This window comes from Herpailurus yagouaroundi, unplaced genomic scaffold (assembly GCF_014898765.1).
Source record: "Herpailurus yagouaroundi ecotype Mexico unplaced genomic scaffold, PumYag 186, whole genome shotgun sequence".
In the NCBI taxonomy this organism is placed as follows: domain Eukaryota; kingdom Metazoa; phylum Chordata; class Mammalia; order Carnivora; family Felidae; genus Herpailurus; species Herpailurus yagouaroundi.
Window position 1 is genome coordinate 34,748,802 of NW_024412417.1, and position 6,000 is coordinate 34,754,801.

Consider the following 6,000-nt stretch of genomic DNA (forward strand, 5'->3'; position numbering starts at 1 on the left):
GTATCGCATTCTTCATCCTGCTAGTTCTTTGTTCATGCTGCTGTCTCTGCCTAGAACTCACTCTCCTTCTGCCTTGGCTAATCCCTACTCATCCGTCCATATTCAGTCTTGCTGATACTTACATTACTTTTTCTGGAACCCTCATTGCCTAGAGAGGCAGGGCAGGGTATCCCTACGTTTGCTCCCACAGTGCCCAGTTTGCACCATTTGGCATGCTGATTTATATGTGCTTACTCTCTACCACCTCCCTCTCATCTGTAAGCTTCTTGAATAACATGGCCATGTATTATATATTCTCATCCTTAGGGCATAAGAGCGCGTAGAGGAAAGTTGAGAAATACTCACTGAATAGGTGAGAGAATGAATAAACCAGAGCCTTACAACATTGTCCTGTGGATATTATTTTCATTTTTATGATGGGGAAACTGAGGCTTGGAGATATTAGATAACTTCCTCGAAGTTATGAAGTAAGTAAGGACTGTGTCCTTCATGTCAACTTCAGTGCTAATATCTCAAGAATTTGAAATGACCTGGTGATGTGTGCAAATTCCTTAGTAGCTAGAGGTGGTTTTTGTGCTGTCTTGCCTCTTCTTCTCAGTTCAGCGGCTACTATTTGGGTCTTGATTACAGTGTTTTAATGTAATGTAGTTGAACCTTAATTGTAAGAGCTTCATGTTCTCTCCTAAGATTTGATGCAGGGTGCCCAAGGGACTTCAAGGTTTGTCTCTTTGAAAGTGAATTTAAGAGCGTACCTAATATTGGAGGCCCAAATGTGATCATTCACATTATTTGCACTCTCAGTTTGTGAGATATATATATCTCTCAGTTTGTGAGATACATATATATATATATATTTGGAAGCAATTGCTAGTCCTAATTTGGATTACAATCAAGGATGTCTGTTCATAAAGATCACTACATTTGGAGCTCATCCTTTGCTTTATACGGGATGATGCAGAGATCCAGAGAAGTGATTTATGTGCTGAAGGCCAACCAGCCAGAAGGGGATGAGACCATGTCCTGAAGCTCCTCACCATGCCCTTCCTCTCCATCACTTGGGCTCCACTAGAATTTGCTGACTTCCAGAACACTAGGTAGTACATACATTCTCCACGGAGTATGATAAAATATTGGAGTCGCTGAAGACAGAATGAAGAAAACCTGGGCCATATGTACAGCCCTTCTCTCACCCCTTCTTTGTCCTCCTTTGCTCTTTCCTCTTCCCTCCCCCTCCTTCTGCTTGACAAGTGGGTTACAGTAAGAGAGAGGGAAGTGGGCAGAGTGCCAAACTAATTATAACATCTAAACTTAACCTACAGCTAAACAAACATATGCTAGATTTTCTAGATGAGTTCCAATTTCAACGATTCTGTTCACTCTCCCTGAAGAATTTCTCACAATGCTACACTCAAAATGGGAACCTCACCACTCCTAGGAAAGGTGGGCAGTCCTTGTAACTGTGCCAGAGAAGCTCCAGCTGACTGACAACATGGGTAGAGTCTTCTTTCCTGGCATTCTGCATCACTGTTGTTTTCCAGCACAAACTCTCAGATCACCGATTCCCCCTAACTGTTGGTTAAATATCCTGTCCATTCCCATCCACAGCTGCCAACCCAAGGACATCCCAGCTGCAACAGTGGCCATCAGACCACTGCAGCCCCTACTCAGATTTTTTTGTATGGCCTCCAAGCTAAGAATGGTTTTTGCATTCTTGAATGGTTGAAAATAAATCAAAAGGATAATAGTATCTCTTGACATATGAAAAGCACATGCACATGAAATTCAAATTTCAACATGCATAAAGTTTTGAATTTCATTGATTAAAAATTTGTAAAAATTAGTTTTTGCTTTTTTTATATAAGTACCTATATAATCGTCTCAATTTTGCCTCTTGGCCTACAAAGCCTAAAATATTTACCACCTAGCTCTTTACATTAAAGATTTGTTTTCCCCTGCTATGGAGAAAAACTGTAATGTCATAGTTAGAAACTCATGTCTTAGCAAGCTGACTTGGATGGAATCCCCATCTGTGGGGCTTCAAAGCTGGGTGATTTGGGGGCAAGTTACATACCCCTCGCAAATTTGCTTGTCAATTAAATGGGAGAAAATAGCACTTGCCCTGTAAGAATATCAATGAGGATTAAAAGGGAAGATACACGTAAGGCACTTAAGCGTGTGCCTGGCACATAACAAGCACTCAGTAAGTGGTGGTTATTATCAGTGTCTTCATCATCCCTGTTATCTTTGTCATTTATTATTAAAGTGATTCTTCTGAAGTTCAGTTCAGAAACTCGAAATCTCTCTAAAGTGGGTCCTCTACTGAAACGGTGATTACGGGGAGAAGCTGATAACAGGAAAGCATGTAAAACTCCCTTTCAGGCTCCTCAGTCCGAAGTTCTGATAACAGGGAACCTGCATACTGGGCTCTCACTGAGATGCTGATCTAATTAAGTTTATGCACATTAGAGAGTCTACAAGGCTTAGCCCTCACAGAGGAGGCATTTTTGTATTAACAGAGTTACTTATTTCACCAAATAAATGTTTAGTTGCTGAAATAAGTAGATGATGGAGAAGGGAAATTGGTCAATGATGGTAGAAAAAGAATACTTACCTAATTTTTGTGCACAGGAACCAGTCCGCCCTTGGTCCCTGTCAATGTCACCTTACATACTTCTCACTACTCCCATTTAGGATGATTCAATAACCCTCCCTCTGCCTCCTCCAGCCCAATACACATTTACATCACCTACACACATACTTTGTCTTTACGAAAGCCTGATATATATAAAAATAGCATTGTATTGTTTTGTTTTTAAATATTTATTTTCATTATAAATGCCATATTACCATATTATTGAAATTTGGGGAAACAAGGAAATAAAAGAGAAAAAAGCCAATATCCCACTTCAGACCTTACTTTTCCTGAGCATATGCTTTTTCAGAATTGTACTCATTTTTTAGGTATATTCATATCATTCAACAAAGTCACACTCCGCAATTTTCACCTGCTTGGTGAAAACATTTTTCTGTGTTATTTTATAGCCTTCGTAACCATTGGTTAGTTGTAGGCCGGACACAGCTAACCCAAATGGTAACTGTGAGGGAATTAAACTGTCCTTTTCCCAAGCCAAGGCAGTCCCACTGTTGGATAAGCAGAGCACAGACTAGATTTCAGTCTTTACTGGTCTCTACTTGCCCTTGGTTGGATGGCCTTGTACAGTGAACAATCTAAAGCACTATGCATGGCAGCTTTGGCCAGCTGCGTATCTGTTCACATCTCTATCCTGGAGTCTTAGACTATGAATCACAAGATGCCAGTTGTGACCCTTTGGGGCTTTTACTTCACCTGTGTTTTTACACTACTGAGTCCTGAATCTTTAAAGGTATGATAGATGTAACGCCAACGATAGGTAGGGGAAATACTAATAAAGTAACAAGCCATAAAAATAAAAGAACAACACTAAGAAGGACTCAGGAATCAGATAACTAGGTTAAAATCCATCTCCTGTACTACCCGTTGTACAGCAAAGTACAATAAAACATTTATTTGGTCTTTGTCCCCAGTTCCTGGCACAGGGCTCCTAAAAACCCTGGGGTTTCCTGAGTGATCGGTGTGTCTTTTATTACTCATAACAAGGCCCCTTTTGATTACATTTGAGTTTATGCTAATGAAGTGTTACAGGGTAGAGGTCCCAGATAGCATCAGGATGGGAAAAACCAAACCTGTGATCAGTAGGTAAGAACTTTCAGCCCCTCCAGCCATCCACCCCACCCTAATGTCAAGGGAGGGAAGGGGGGGGGGGGGCTGTAGATTCAGTTATAAAAACTCTTGAACGACGAAATTTAGAGAGCTTCTGAGTTGAAGAACACATCGATGTGCTTGGAGAGTGGTGCACCCCAACGGGCTCCTCACATTCCCCCACTCCATGCACCATATACCTTGCCTTATACATCTCTTCCATTTGTCTGTTTCTGAATTCTAGTCTTTATGCAAAACTGGTACAGGAAAACCTTGGTTTGCGAGCATAAGTCATTCTGGAAGCACACTTGTAATCCAAAGCACTTACATATCAAAGCAAATTTCCCCACAAGAAATAATGGAAACTCAGATGATTTGTTCCACGACCTAAAAATATTCATTTAAAAAAGGATGACGACACTGTAATACTCTACAAAGTAATAAAGAAAAATGTAAAGAAAATAGAAAAGTAAACAAATTAACTTGCACTTACCTTTGAAAACCTTTGTGCGGGTGTGAAGGAGACAAGAGAGGAGGGTTATTGTGTAGGACAGTTTTCACTATCACTAACGGAATCACTGCTATCTATTGGCTCGATGGAATCCTTTTCTCTTCGTTCAACTTTAACAAGGAAACTGTCCAGTGACACTTGCTTTTGCCTCCTTTTGAGGACTTTGTGGAAATGTGACATCACGTTGTCGGTAAACAGATTCATCGCTTGCCCTGCTACAGCCTTATTCAGGTGGTGCTTTTCCACGAAATTTTGCAGTTTCCCAAATTTTACGCATCTCCCTAATCTCATTTGAAGTGAGGGGTTCCTCCACCTTTCTCTCCTCCTCCTCTGCAGGCAAGAGGTAGACATAGACTTCTTGTGAAATCTTGCAATTTCGACCGCTCGCATACCTCGTTCATACTTCTCGATGATTTCCTTCTTAACTTCCACTGTAATCATCTCCTTTTTCTTACTGCGTTTCTTTTCAATCTTTTTCTGCATGGGAGCCATTTTATGTGCTCGCACGGATGTTGACTATAGTACAGTATTAATAAACTCTTGTCATGTACTGTGTTTAATGTAACTGGCAACAAGGCAGCAGAGGAAAGGGTCTATATCTGCAGGCAGCCTGACCTAGAGTGAAGCAAAGCATTCCTAAGCTTACTCGTGTCTGGAAAAGCAAAGGACTGTTCGTAGGCGCTTTGAAGAGACAAAATACACTAGTGCCAGCTGTAGGCACCTTCCGACATTCTGAAAAATCACTGATTTCTGCCAAACACCGCCATCTGAGACGGAGCATCCAAGCATGGGAGAGGATCACCCACAATCCTGGAGACAGAGAGAGAGAAAACCATTGGCTCAGTTGTGATCATGTGACATTCAGTGTCACGTACTACTCATATTGCAAGACGTCACTCATTTATCAAATTAAAATTTATTAGAAATGTTTGCTCATCTTGCAGAACACTCGCAGATCAAGTGACTCATAACTCAGGGTTTTACCATAAATGTAAATAGGTGTTTTTCCGAGTTCTGTGAGTCATTTTAGTAGATTATAGAACCTGATGAAGGGAGTCATGGGAGCCTGCAAATCTGGAGTGAGGTGGCCAGGAGTGTGGGTGGCCTGGCCATTCCATCTGTAGCTGGCACCTGAGGTAGGGGCAGTCTTCTGGGGTCTGTGTTACCTCCGGGTGGATAGTGTCAGAATTGCATTGCATTGCTGGATACCCAGTTGGGATTGGGGAATTAGAGAGCTGGTATGGGAAAACTACACACATTTGATATCCGAAGTGGGGTCAGAAAACACCACACAACACCCTTCATGACTGCCGGTGACAGTTCATAGAACAGGGGAAGAGATTTCCCCAGCATGGTCCAAGCATTCCCGGGTTCTCCAGTTCTCATTCCTTCCCAAGCACCCACTAATGGGAGTGCAGACACACTTGTTAGGCAAAACACTCCCAAGGTACAACCTCCCCAGGACAAATCTGGGGAAAGAATCTTCTCAACCACAAGAACGAAAAAACTAATTTTGGAAGTGCTTCATAATTTGAAAAGTTCATCTCTACCCATAGCATCTGTAAATCACATTATCCTCCAGAGTAGAGTGAAGCCCTTTTTTTTATTTAACCTCCCCCCCTTCTAAATTGGGCCACGTGGAGCTTGCAGGGAAAAAGAACAGACCCCATGGCAAGAGCTGCTTCCTTCATTACTGGAAGAAAATCAGTGCAATCGCTGTCCTAGCAAGGATTCAATTAAATTCTTAGCC

The 6,000-nt window shown here is 41.6% G+C and overlaps 1 long non-coding RNA gene across 1 annotated transcript in view; it reads right to left on the bottom strand.

Moving 5' to 3' along the window:
- The window catches only part of LOC121042972 (uncharacterized), a 64,902-nt gene extending 59,865 nt beyond the window's left edge, over window positions 1–5,037 (bottom strand). The window contains exon 1 of the long non-coding RNA XR_005796571.1: window positions 4,233–5,037. This is a non-coding gene — a long non-coding RNA (uncharacterized LOC121042972). The remainder of the gene's footprint in view (window positions 1–4,232) is intronic.
- Window positions 5,038–6,000: the final 963 nt, after the last annotated feature.